This window comes from Gigantopelta aegis, chromosome 9 (genome assembly GCF_016097555.1).
Source record: "Gigantopelta aegis isolate Gae_Host chromosome 9, Gae_host_genome, whole genome shotgun sequence".
In the NCBI taxonomy this organism is placed as follows: domain Eukaryota; kingdom Metazoa; phylum Mollusca; class Gastropoda; order Neomphalida; family Peltospiridae; genus Gigantopelta; species Gigantopelta aegis.
The window spans coordinates 39316417-39330669 of NC_054707.1; the positions used below are offsets into that span (position 1 = coordinate 39316417).

General features: G+C 36.8%; 2 protein-coding genes across 3 annotated transcripts in view; one reads left to right on the forward strand and one right to left on the reverse strand.

Moving 5' to 3' along the window:
- LOC121380659 (four-jointed box protein 1-like) overlaps positions 1 to 14253 on the reverse strand; it is a 52308-nt gene that overhangs the window by 22918 nt on the left and 15137 nt on the right. Inside the window, exon 2 of the mRNA XM_041509590.1 lies at positions 8558 to 8613. The gene's annotated coding sequence lies outside the window, so the exon portion shown is untranslated. The remainder of the gene's footprint in view (positions 1 to 8557; positions 8614 to 14253) is intronic.
- LOC121380660 overlaps positions 1 to 14253 on the forward strand; it is a 520238-nt gene that overhangs the window by 187 nt on the left and 505798 nt on the right. The window contains exons 1-2 of one of the 2 annotated variants that reach the window (XM_041509592.1): positions 304 to 399; positions 3365 to 3468. The gene's annotated coding sequence lies outside the window, so the exon portion shown is untranslated. Of the gene's footprint in view, positions 1 to 303; positions 400 to 3364; positions 3469 to 14253 lie in introns of those variants that run through there. The other variant, XM_041509591.1, reaches the window with a different exon arrangement.

Below are 14253 nucleotides of genomic sequence, written 5' to 3' on the forward strand. Positions count from 1 at the left end.
TTCCAAATAACTCCATGACTAAAATTTAGTGAAAAAAAAAAATATATATATCTCTAAACTAGATTGAAAACCCAAATTTGTTTTTTGTTGTTGTTTTTAAAAACGTTTTACAGTGCCATATGATTAAACAATAAAAATCATTAAAATAACTTTGTGTAAAACATCCTATTATAAATAAACTAAACTATTAAATATGTCATTTAAAAAAAAACAAAAAAAACGTTTATTTCATCACTTTTAGTAAAAGTTTTACATCGAATCATGTTTACATACCCACACTTCCGGTCGTCTGCTCTTATTGACCCGGAAGTACATCGTTGTTTTTTTCATTGACAAAAATCATTCGTCCATTCGGAATATTAGGACGATGAGTGTGACTGTCCGTATTTTGAGAAGAATGTATGTGTGAATTTTTGTTTGTAAAACTCATTGAGGTCAAAGCCATATGGATATATGATTATGACATCACTTACGATGTTTTAATTAAGTAACAACAAAAACAACCCTCCCCCAAACAGGAATAGATTAGGCCTACAGAGCAAAACTCACACTGACTCGTCGGTTATTTGTCATAGACTCATACCCCTCCCCTCTGTTATCTTTTTCTCTGTTTCTTTGTCTGTCTCTTCCTCTGTCTCTGCCCCCCCCCCACTGTATTTCTCTCCCTCCCTCTGTTTCTTTATTTAACTCTTGTCTCTAATTGTCTCTTTTTCTCCCTGTTTCTGTCTCTGTCTCTGTCTCTCTCGCCCCTCTCTCTATCCCTCTGTCTCTCTCCCTCCCTCTCCCTCTCTCTCTTTCTCTCTTCCTCCCTGTCTCTCTCCCCTCCCTTTCTCTCATGCACTCTCTCTCTCCCTCCCTGTCTCTCTCCCCTTTCTCTCTCTCTCTCTCTCTCTCTCTCTCTCTCTCTCTCTCTCTCTCTCTCTCTCTCTCTCTCTCTCCCTCCCTCCCTCGCTCCCTTTCTCACTCCCTTTCTCTCGCGCACTCTCTCTCTCCCTTTCTCTGTCTCTCTGTCTCTCTGTCTGTCTGTCTCTCTCTCTCTCTCTCTCTCTCTCTCTCTCTCTCTCTCTCTCTCTCTCTCTCTCTCTCTCTCTCTCTCTCTCCCTACCTCCCTCTCCCTCTCTCTCTCTCTCTCCTCTCTCCCTCCCTCCCTCCCTCTCTCTCCCTCCCTCCCTTTCTCTCGCGCACTCTCACTCTCCCTGTCTCTCTCCCCTTTCTCTCTCTCTCTCTCTCTCTCTCTCTCTCTCTCTCTCTCTCTCTCTCTCTCTCTCTCTCTCTCATATTGTAATGTCTCTGTCTCCCTCAAATACAACACACAAGTTATAATCACAAAGAACACATACATCAAAACACCAGAGTTCATAAGCTTAAATTGAATTGACAAATAAATTAATCTTACTTAGTTTATCACTTTAATTTTTTTATAATTTATAATAATTAATCTTAATATACATTAAGGTTTGTGAAATGAGTATGGAAAAAAAGTTACCTGTAATGTAGTTTGGACATGCAAAACATAGGGGAACAAAACAGAGACCACTATCGGCTAACAATCTTTATAATATGATTGGACACAGACATGCTGTACAGGTTAACAGAGAGGATATAATAACTGAAAATAATATTCACCTTCAAGCTAGCTGATTTCACTCGATTACCCACGAAGTGCAATTTGTAATGCTTGACAAACTCTAATTTTCTAAAGGTGACAATACTCTTTACTGTACACCTGCACAGCAGGACTAAAACTATTTCATTTTAAAGAACTGTCACTTGTTCTCTTTATAATACTGTCTGAGTTTGGCGTGTATAGGGTACAAAGATCTCCTTTCATAAACAGCTACACCCGTAAGAACCAGATGGCCAGTGGGGGGCCTCACTGGAAAATTTATTTAATAAACATAAACAGTTTAGCTCAATGGTGATCCATTGAGTTTTTTCCCATTCCAGCCAGTGATCTATGACTTTTTGCTAAGGCTGTAAAATGTGCAGTCTTGTCCGTGAAAATTAATAAAAAGATCTCTTGTGGTATTAGCTGGTTTCTTCTCTTTGTTTTTATAAGTGAGATGTATCTCATTTGTAAAGTGCTTGACTCAAGATGCAATGATTTGTAGTCCTGATCGCAATCACACCTAGTAGATCCAACAATGTTTTTTGTGGGGGGTTTGTCATGTTGCAACCAGGTCCATAGCTCATATATGTCAAAGACTGTAGTACACGCTACCCTATAGGTTAGTCCTGTCATGTTTGTGTGTAGTGTTAATCACTAATTAGCAGGGATCAAACTTAAGAATTAGTTACCTGCAGAAATGTTTTGTCTTTTACCGGTCCAACAGTTTATCAATGCCTCAAGATATTACCTGTCTCAGTAGCATTGTGGTTAAGCCGTCAGACATAAGGCTGGTAGGTACAGGGTTCGCAGCCTGGTACCAGCTCCCACCCAGAGCGAGTTTTAAAGACTTGGTGGGTAGTTGTAAGGCCACTACATCTTCTTCTTTCTCACTAACCACTAACAATTAACAACTAACCCACTGTCCAGGACAGACAGCCCAGATAGCTACGGTGTGTGCCCAGGACAGCGTGTTTGAACCTTAATTGAATATAAACACAAAAATAAGTTGAAATGAATCAAGACATTTTGAGCTAAAATTGTGTATATAGCTTTATCATGTTCTGTTACAGTTTGACTTTTATGGCAATTTACTAATTTTTCAAAGAGTTATCACCATTGAGCTTAGGATAATATGTTTTCCTGACTTTTTTTTGGTAATGCCCGAAGATATTGAGATGGAATTTTGTATATAGCATTAACAAGTACTGTTATAGATCAAGTTTAACTTTCATGGCAACTTACCTATTTTTCGCAGTGTTATGGCCTTTTAATTTAGGACATACGAAAACAAATTGTGCCATGTTGCAGTACTACTCTCAGAATGCTTGTTTATTTTACGTTAGGCAAATGCTGAGCTTCTCTGGTACAGCAATTTTAAACCAGTACTTTTTGTAATAAATAAACACAAAATTAAAAATCTACCCGATTTTTTAAATCTTTGACAGCAATGATTTTTTTTTTTTTTTTATCCAACAGCGTAATATGCCATTAGTAAAGTCACCATGACATATGACATTTTATATCACAGCTATATCAATTGCTGTTCATGCCGTTATTAAATTTGAGCTCTGACGTAGTAATTCCAATTTTGTTAAGACATAACTGTAGGAAGAAATGATATTGTAAAATGTTTTTATTATTAAAAAGATAATAAAATCCTTTGGCCTTTACAAATTTATGACATGATACAGGGATGAAATATTTTTAAAAATCAAAAATTAATTTTATTGTACTCTGGCAGTTTTTTTTTTATAGAGAGTCACACATGTTGAGATTCAAGATAGCAGTCATTCAAAGGAGCTACCATGTGTTAATCTGCCTGATTCAGTTGCAAACATCGCTCAGTTCTGTCACAAGAGGTAAGAATCTTTGAATTTCCCTTTTATATTTTTGCTTTGTCTTTTAAAGATATGCATTTTTATGTATTTTTTATTGTATTGTTAACAACTTGCAACAGTGGTTATTCAGCAGCTGCTAAGTATAATTCAACCCTACAATAATTAAATCTAAGAGAGAAGAAATTTGCTGCAACCATATCACCAATTCAATTTGGGCCACATTATTTACAAGTAAATACAAAATATACTTTAAGGTTACTAACTGTGGCTACTTTAAAAACAAAATTAAAATTAAATTAGAGTGTTGCTTCAGTTTTATAATTTTATGTACCTTGTTAGAATAAAACAAAGTGCAAGATTTATAACATGCAGGAACACAATTCTGCATCAACGAAAATGAAAAATCACTCTGGATCTCTGGTCTATTGACCCTGGCACATGGATGTGGACATAACATGGCCATCAAGTGCCAGAACTTTGGCGCAGGGTGTTGCAATTCACGGGTCATGGGCGAAACGTATTGACCAACCGCAGTTGCCGACTTCACAAAATTCCCACATGGGGTCAGTGCAGTGCTGCATTTTGTACCTGTGTTGACAGCGTAAAGATGTCCAAACAATTGTTGTTTGATTCAACCTAGCGGGGATTTTCTTTATTTGTGTAACCATTTTTCGCCCATTGACAGTACAACAAAGCCTTAGGGATACTAAAAATACATTTCACACATATTTTTTTCAATCTCTTCCCTGACAATTGAGCAGGATGTGCAGTGGTGGCTACACCCTAGTGAAACGGGTAATAGACAGTCACACCCATGGGTGTCCTCTCTCATTCTATACATTAAGTAAGGCAACAGACAGTCACACCCGTGGGTGTCCTCTCTCATTCTATACATCAAGTAAGACAACAGACAGTCACACCCGTGGGTGCCCTCTCTCATTCTATACATCAAGTAAGACAACAGACAGTCACACCCATGGGTGTCCTCTCTCATTCTATACATCAAGTAAGGCAACAGACGGTCACACCCGTGGGTGTCCTCTCTCATTCTATACATCAAGTAAGGCAACAGACGGTCACACCCGTGGGTGTCCTCTCTCATTCTATACATCAAGTAAGGCAACAGACGGTCACACCCATGGGTGTCCTCTCTCATTCTGTACATCAAGTAAGGCAACAGACGGTCACACCCGTGGGTATCCTCTCTCATTCTGTACATCAAGTAAGGCAATAGATGGTCACACCCGTGGGTGTCCTCTCATTCTGTACATCAAGTAAGGCAATAGATGGTCACACCTGTGGGTGTCCTCTCTCATTCTGTACATCAAGTAAGGCAATAGACAGTCACACCCGTACACATACACATTAGTGCATGGCTCGAAATAGCGACCTGTGAAAAGTGAAAAGCAGGTGAAGTAAAAATTCACCTGCTAAATAAAACCACCCAAAATATCGCAGGTCATTTTTAAAGAGTGAAATATATTATTTAATCTGCTATTTACATGTAGCTTGTGATTCTGCTAATTCCATAATGCTTTAAACTACATCTCAGAGATTGTATTTTTTCACACACTGTCCAAAACCCTTCCTCAACCCGTGCTGCCTGGCCATATTTTTTTCTCAGCAGGCCATACTTCGTTTGACTTGCTATTTAAGAAAATCCAAAACAGCAGGCCATATTTTATTTATTATTTTGAGCTCTTCAGCGCTGAGTATGGGATCATTAATTAATCTAAGATCCCTAATTTACAAAAGTACGAAAACATAAATATTAAGTGAGATAGAATGAATGAATGAATGTTTAACGACACCCCAGCACGAAAAATACATCAGCTATTGGGTGTCAAACTATGATAATGGAAACATATAAGGTGATGATCAACATCAATAGAAAAATTCAAGATTTAACTAAAAACAGTGTAAAGAACTGTGCAAAAATACAAATACAAATATCACAGACAGATACTGACTTTTATTCTAAACTTCAATTTGTGCTGTATTGGCCATTCTCGAAGAGAATGTTACACCCCTGCACCACGGTGAGGTTACAGCACGCGCAGGGGTAAGTGAGATAGATGATTTTAAAAATATATTCTTTTGGGGGAGAAATTAAATTAACAGGTATGAAAATTTAAGGTAATATTTGGGCCATTTGGTTGGTTATATATCACTGGCATTATGCCTTTAAGCTGTATAGTTTAGTTACACACCAGTGGTCAGTGTTACAAATGGATGTTATGTCATCCACTCTTCAGCAAATTGAAATCTCAGAGGCTATGCCGATGGAAATATCAACATGAAAGCCCCTGGGGTCTAAACAAACACATTTGTTATGAGTAAGCTGGTTTTTCACACCCAGTAAGTGTTGTGGGTAATGATACAGACAAACACTTTTGGACTGCTGTTATCATTTCATTATAGTAATTGCTTTGAAGAGGAATTGATTTCCAGGATGGAGAGAGACCCTCCATTTACTGTTTAAACATTTTACAGTTACATGAATCATGCATTCATCCAATTAGCGGGGAAGTTTTTCTTTTTGTACAAGCAGAAACATGACATGTTTATTTTCCTAATTCAGTTTGCTCTTATCAAGCAACATGTATACTGTTTACATTTCAGATTAAGTGATGCCCTGGAAACTGCCTGTTTGATTATAATTATATGTGTGGGTTAAGTATCTTGAAGAAAGTGTATTTTTATTTGGTGTTCAAATAAGTTAATCATACATGCCATGCATTGCCTATTTCATAATGGAAAGAAAGACACATAGTTAACGGAAGAAACCCGCTACATTTTTCCTAATGCAGCAAGGGATCTTTTTATATGTACTTTCCCACAGACAGGATAGCACATACCACAGCCTTTGATATACCAGTCGTGGTGCACTGGCTGGAACAAGAGATAGCCCAATAGGCATACCTAGGAGCATCAATCCCAAAATGACCACGCATCATGCCCCATGTCATAATAGTGCACATACCAAATGGTGTGCTCAAAGGGTGTGCTGGTGTGGTTGGGGTGGTGCCCAGTGGGGTATAAGCCGTGATCTTTTGTTAAAATTAGCTTGCCTGAAACCTTTTCACCAGGTATTTCCATCATTCTACCTACAATATTAGTTGTAATCCATATAAAAATGTGTAGTGATTCATTTTCAACCCTACATGTATATAGCCATTTGCTATATTATGCTAATATAAATAAATGTTGTTATCCAGATTTGAGCATGTTGGTTTAATTTTGACAAAAATTAGCCTGCCCTCCTTTAGAAAATGGGAGTCCGTACACCTATGTAGCGAAGTGGTGAAATTATTCATGTTGAGTTGTTGTTCTTAATGTCTTAATGTGCATAACTTTACTTTGTTCATGTCTGGGTGTTCCAAAACTTTGTATCTGGCCTTAAAACTATGTATTGATTTAATGCTAAATGGTTCTGTGCAGCCGAATAATATGCAAAAAACTGATTTATGCTATAAACCAATATGCATTAAAATGGATTCGACCGGCCTCGGTGGCGTTGTGGTTAGGCCATCGGTCTACAGGCTGGTAGGTAATGGGTTCAGATCCCAGTCGAGGCATGGGATTTTTAATCCAAATACCAACTCCAAACCCTGAGTGAGTGCTCCGCAAGACTCAATGGGTAGGTGTAAAACCACTTGCACCAACCAGTGATCCATAACTGGTTTAACAAAGGCCATGGTTTGTGCTATCCTGCCTGTGGGAAGCGCAAATAAAAGATCCCTTGCTGCCTGTCATAAAATGAGTAGCCTATGTGGCAACAGCAGGTTTCCTCTAAAAAAACCAGTGTCAGAATGACCATATGTTTGACATCCAATAGCCGATGATAAGATAAAAAATCAATGTACTCTAGTGGTGTTGTTAAATAAAACAAACTTCTTGTTTTTTAAAGTGGATTCGACTGTATTGTATTACATAAGAATATCCAAACTTGCCAAAAGGACTTGATTAAAGAAGTACTGCCAGCTTAGGCCAGGTGACTCAATACTCTGTGCACTGAACACAAAGGACTAACTAATTTTGTTCTGACAGGCTGAACAAATTGTAAATTGTATATCGCACGTTAGGTGTTACAGTTCTTTAGGGCAAATACACAGGTGCAAGGCCTGCCAGTCAAGGTATTAAGTCCAAGGTTGGTTGGCTTTTCCCCTCAATAAAATCCACATAGATGGAACCTGTAAAGCCGAGTCTTATGAGCAAATACACACATGTTGCAATACAGCATTCCTTTGTTGTCTGTTGCACACATAAAGTGTGCAAAGTTTGTTCAGGAACTTTGTTTGCTGTCTCTCAAGGTGAAAAAAAAAGTATTGGTTTCCTGTTCCTGTTTATTGTTCTAGTAAATTTAAAAAAAAAAAATGTTTATACTCTTATACTTGAAAGTACAAATCTGTACATCTACATTTGTAGCTAAGTTCAAGTTTTAATCTTTTTGCTTGATGAATCTATGATTTTAGTAAACGTAAAAAATACAAAAAAATATATGTACATCAATAATTTATTAATATAAATTAAATTGTTCCAACTGCTAGTACGTGCTCAAATTCATTGATGAGAATATGTTCTTACTTAAATCAATATGGTTGGTTCAAAAGTTGATGAATTGAATTTTTTTTTTTAAGTGACATGGTTTTCAAGTGATTTGTTTTTTTTGTTTTTTTATAGTCTCCTGGTTTTTAGTATGAGAAATTACTTTTACTTTTTATAATCATAAAATATCACACCTTATTTTTTTATCAGTTAAATACTTGTTCTCAAACAGTAGATTCCAATAGATTATCATAAAAATTTAATTTAAGAAAATGAATATTTCCTTTTCTCCACTTACAGATGAAAATAGACAAATTACATAATTGAAGCATTTAATAATGGTGACAGCAATAAAATGAAGACTGTAATATTTTTAAACTGCCATACAGAATGATCTTTTCAAAGTTTTATCCGGCAAACTTTATATTTGCATTAACACATTGTGAATGTACATTCTTTGAATAAATTTTGAGGTTATGCAAATAAGATTTCTGTGGTCAGTTGAATGGTCAAGGGATCAAAAGGACAATATTGACTGCAAATTGAAGACTGTTTGTCTTACCTGCCCATGCTGAATTTCCAGATCTTTTGGACCTTCAGTGTAATCTATGCGCTGACCTGAAAAACATAAAAAAGTGATCATCAAGCCTCTCTCCTTTGTGTGTCGTCAAATGTCTGGTGATATGTGTGTGTAAGCAAATATCATTCGATTGGTGCATCTCACACGTGGGATGTTTACTTTTTGCAGGTACCTTTATGTATTTTCCCACCTTTTGAGAGTGTGATAGCAGGAGAAGGTCATTCGAGAGATCAAGGCCCGAGCGCGCGGTGAGCAGGGAATAGTTTGTGCATCAAACACCAACACCCAGTGTTATCCGGCAGTTTAGATCCCATGATCCATGTGCAAACAGCCAATAACGTAGCAATGTTCTTTGGTGGCTGGAATGAACCACTTGGTGGTGGTCTAAGTAAGCAGTGGCAAATGATTGGGAAATTCACAACACCCTTAGGAATGCAGTTTGAAAGAGTCCACCCCCAGAAATAACTTCCAATTGTTCTTTTGGGTAGTGGAGACCTTTCAGAGCTTCATTATAACCCTGATGGTGGTTTAACATTCTGAAAAGAGTTTTGAGGTGTTCGTTTGGTTTCGGTGACCTCACTGCAATGTCCTTAGTAATTGGTAGTTCTGTTCCTCATGTGGAGCTCAGGGTTGAGTGATTACCTGAGGTTTAATGAGTCATACTATAATAGATTCCCTTAGTGGACCCATTGGGCAAGTTTCCATTTCAAAGGCTGCATGTGCATGGTATGTCCTGTTATGTTCAAGGGAAAGTGTATATATAACAAGTGCTACATTAACCATTGGGAGTATGCTGCATTTGTATATTGGCAGTATGTTTCTGCTCTTAACAGTGGACAAAGTAACACAATTACTGTTACTTATGTTTGACATCTAACAACATACCAAACAATATGTGTTGAGAAGAAGTTTGTTTTGTTTAATTACACCACTGGAGCACATTGATTAATTAATCATCGGCTATTGGATGTCAAACATTTGGTAATTCTGACTCGTAGTCATCAGAGGAAACCCACTGAGGTTTTCTTAAAAACAAATATTTTTTTCTTATATTTCAGGTATTAATCTTTCAGACATTGAAATTCTGACTGTTTTGCAAAGGCAGTTCAGTACATGTAATAACAGTGTAAATACACAATAAAATGATAAAAATGTTGCAAATCAATTTTCCAACAGATTTTGTGGTACCATAAATTTTTAGGACTAATATTTACAAAGTCTTGATCAATACATTAATGTTATTCTTTGCAGATAAATGTAAGACAATATTCATATGACTTTTGAAGATTTTAACTAATTAAAGCATCAAATATTTGTTAAATGGGGGAAAAAGTTATCCCAAGTGAGATTGATTATTATTTGCAATCTCACATGACAGGTACACAGTGAAGGCATGTATGTTCAAGTGTTAATTTTTTAACCAGAACCTGAACCATAAAAAAATGGAAAATATCTGGTAAATATATTCTTACAGTCTTAACACAACTTATTTCTATGCACAAGTGAAAAACCTAGTACAGTTTTTTAAATATTATTTTTCATTTGTTGTGCATGTATGTAGTGTTATTTGAAAAAGAAACTAATCCACCTCTCCCTAATTTTCATCCACCCTGTTTTTAACAGCATTGCCATTGTACAGGAACATCATTTACTATTTAAGCTGAAGGTGAGCTGGGGGCGTACTCTATTTATTTAAGAAAGAAAGAAAGAAATATTTTATTTAATGTCTCAGACACATTTTTAACTACATATATATGGCCTTGGACTACAGAGATAATTAGAGAGGAAACTTGCTGGACTTCTTTTTAGTTAGGTCAGGTCAGGTCAGGTCAGGTCAGGTCAGGTCAGATTATAGGTTTTAACATGCACATTCAGAGCAAGCTGTTGTAGCACACACCTGTCATCGGCGCATGTGTCGACTTTCACCGGCTTCTCAGTCCAGGACAGGCTTTTCAATTGACTGTAAGGTATCTTTTATATGTACCATCTTACAGACAGGATAGTACATACCATGGCCTCTGATACACCAATTGAGGAGCACTGCATGGCTGGAATATGAAATAGCCCAGTAAGCCCACCAACTTTGGTGGATCCAAGACCCACCACACATCAGGCATTGGCTTTATTTATTATTGGGCTATGTTCCAATTACTGTCTGTTTTTTTAAGTCAGGGTAACTCAATATATTATTTATGGATATAATACAAGAAAAATACACATTGATGTACATGTGTTTAGCAGACTTCTGAATTTAGTTTTCACTTCCACACAGTAACACGTCTATATACTTCACAGGTAGTCCATTACCAGGTGTTATATCATGCCAGGAATCTGCTGGTTGTTATCTAGGCATGCCAGGCATATGCTGACAAAATGAAATTACAATCAAAAAGATTATACACACACATTATACAGGCATATGTTTGTCAGTCCTATGAAGTGGTTGATAAATGGCTTTGTTGATGCAATATGTCTCAGCAATGAGCAAACCCACTGCCAGACATGAGTACAATGGTCTGGGTGTTGCTATTCATTGCTTATTTGTTCTGGAATCCATAGTAGTCACAACAAAACATGTGTTCCCCATCATGCAAACATCCTTAACTAGATGGGAAGAGCTTCACAACAATGCAGTGGTTAATTAAGCCCTTGGTTTTAAAGCTAGTAGGTGCTGAGTTCGTATATCAGTACCAGCAACTACAACCCGGATTGATCTTGTGTGCTCAACTCAGTGGGGAAGGGCAAGGCCACTGTACCATTTGTTGTTTCCATTAACCTCTGTCTTTGTGTACAACAAGATACATATATGCTGAATTAAGTTACATACAATAGTTGAAATACTGCCTTCATGACCAGTTTTTGCCAGTGAACATCTACAGGTACCCCCAACCAATAATGCTGAGTGTGCTATAGTTTGGATCCATTCTTTGTAGTATATGCTCTGGTGTTTGGGGTTCAGTGTTACAGTGGCATTGAGGTGTTGTTACCACTTTGAGTTCACAACCCAGAACAATCAGAGAAAAACTTTGGCGCAAAAGAGACGACCTGCTGCTGACTGTGTAGTCCATGGAGGTGGTAAAACTCACGATTTGAATTCAAGGAGCATAAAGAAACTGAATGCAGCAGAAGAAGAAGAAGAAGAAGAAGGAGGAGGAGGATCCATTCTAACCTGTAAATACTGTTGTTGTTGTTGTTATTAATAAACCTGTTATAACAAGATCATTGTGCTGTGCATGCAGGGCAGATTCAGGATGTGTTAGCGTGAGATAAGAGTGAAAAGGGCTTCTACAGTATTCAAAAGTACACTAACATGTATGCCTGTCATAAATAAAATCATTGTGCTATGCAGAGGTAAATACAGAATTTCTTTAGGGATGGATCAAGTACTACTTTTAAAAATATTATAATTTACATTCATTGAACACTGGATTTTTGTGGCATTTTACAAGTCCTTAGAGTTCAAAGTGGCTGTACCCTATGGGACATCGCAGTGTGAACTTGAATTGCCTCTCCATATTGATAAAGAACTGACTGATAATTAATGGATATGCAATGAATATTTTCTTTGTATACGACCCAATATATGTTTTCACCAAGGATTCTCAAGGAAACCACTGTTTAATTTGAGTGCCTGTCAGCACATTACAGTTTTGATATTTTGTAGTTATTTATTACACAAACATGTAGAACTGGAGAGGTATGACACTTGTAACTTTGAGACTCCCACCTTTAAGATTAATGTGCCATCGAGACTAATAACGTGGCATTAAAGAGCCATGTCCTTTATTGCCATGTACAAATGACAGGCACACTTATGTACCCTGGACACAATTTCACTTACAAGTACATTCCTGTGTGGGGTAGCTGGGTAAAAGCATCAAGGGCTGACTTGTAGATTTGAAGTATGATATATCACCTTATAGAGTGATGGGCAAACAAATGAAGACAGATTTGCTTGGGAGGATTGCAGGTTCACAACAGACTGACTTTCTCAATGTGCATGGATTAACTATTAGTGACACAAATTGATTGAGTGGAGGAAAACCACTGGAATACCTTTCTATTTATCTGCAGGCAGTTGATAACATTTTTCATTGTAGTTGTGGCCAAAATATTAAAAAGTGTCATTCCCCAGCAGAAGGGGAAAGAAAAAAGAATGGAAGCTTTACAAGTCACCAGATCATGGTTTTCATAACATACTGTACTTTTTGTCTCAATATTTTATTTTCATTTTATCCCACTGATCGTTTCCTTCCTCATTCCATCTCATTTCTTCACCACCATGCAGATTCAACTGGTATATCAAAGGCCATGGTATGTACTACCCTGTCTGTGGGATGGTGCTTATAAAAGATCCCTTGCTGCTAATCGAAAAGAGTAGCCCATGAACTGGCGACAGCAGGTTTCCTCTCTCATTATCTGTGTGGTCCTTAACCATACGTTTGACACTATATAATCGTAAATAAAATGTGTTGAGAGTGTCGTTAAATAAAACATTTCTTTCTTTCTTTCTATTTTTGTTTTACTGTCCATCTCCATATCTCAATCCTGCCCAATCATAACTTAAAAATCTTTTGTGGCTATCCATACTAGAAATATGTCATTTTACAGAGGGCTAATAGATAGTCTTGATCACTGTTCGATAGTCATTTCTAGTATTATTAGAGACATTTGCATTTGACCTATTATGCTCACCTGCTTTTTAATAACATTAAGTTTGATTAGTAAAAAAAAAAAAAAAAAATTATTATATGCACAATGACACTTTTAATTACCATGCTTTATATTATTTCATGGAAATGCATATAATACCTTTACCAAAAGCTGTTAGTGTGATCATGCAGTTAATTTTAAGTATTACTATGTTTACAGGTAGACAAAAATTGCATTTTAAATCATAATTCAGAAACCGCAGTAAATAATTGATACTCATGGTTTGCCCCGTAGCTGGTAGAATTGTTGTTTTAATGAGTCATCAGCCAACATCCAACCCTAATACAGCACAGGTTATTGTACATGCACAAGGACCATACCTAAATTAGCATAATGCTCCAGGTTTTGTCCTGTCACAAAGGTTTACCATTTTTGTTTCTTAATGTATAGCATGTTTAAATGATAATTTTGTCACAGATGGAATGAACAGCTGCATGTATGTAGGCAATCAGACCTAGACTAAAAGCAACTTGCTGCAGAAATATATGCACATGTCATTATAAGAACACATTATGATCAGTATAATTATGTACAGGTTATATGGCTTGGTCATTATAAATTGTTAATTCTTGACATCAGTATTATCTTTAATAGACTCATTGTTTCCTCCACCAAACATTCCACTCAGTTCTTAATGACTTGAAATGTTTAAAAAGTTCAGTTCGTGGGCCATAACTGATACATTAAAACTGTGGTATGAGTTGAACTGTATGTTGAAAAGTGGAGAATGAAAACAAAAGCAATAAAAATTCTATAACAACCATAAAGCCAGGATTAAAATGGTTATAGCAGAACAAACTGCATTTTGTGGACAGCCGGGTAATGAAATCCCACCACAAAGGACATTCCACAAAGACTAGCAACCAATATATTACACTTTACCGGTGTCAACTACAAACTGCCTGCAAAATGCTCAGTAGGATGTTTTCCCCAATAAAAATGTTTCTCGAACTCCTGCAGAGTGA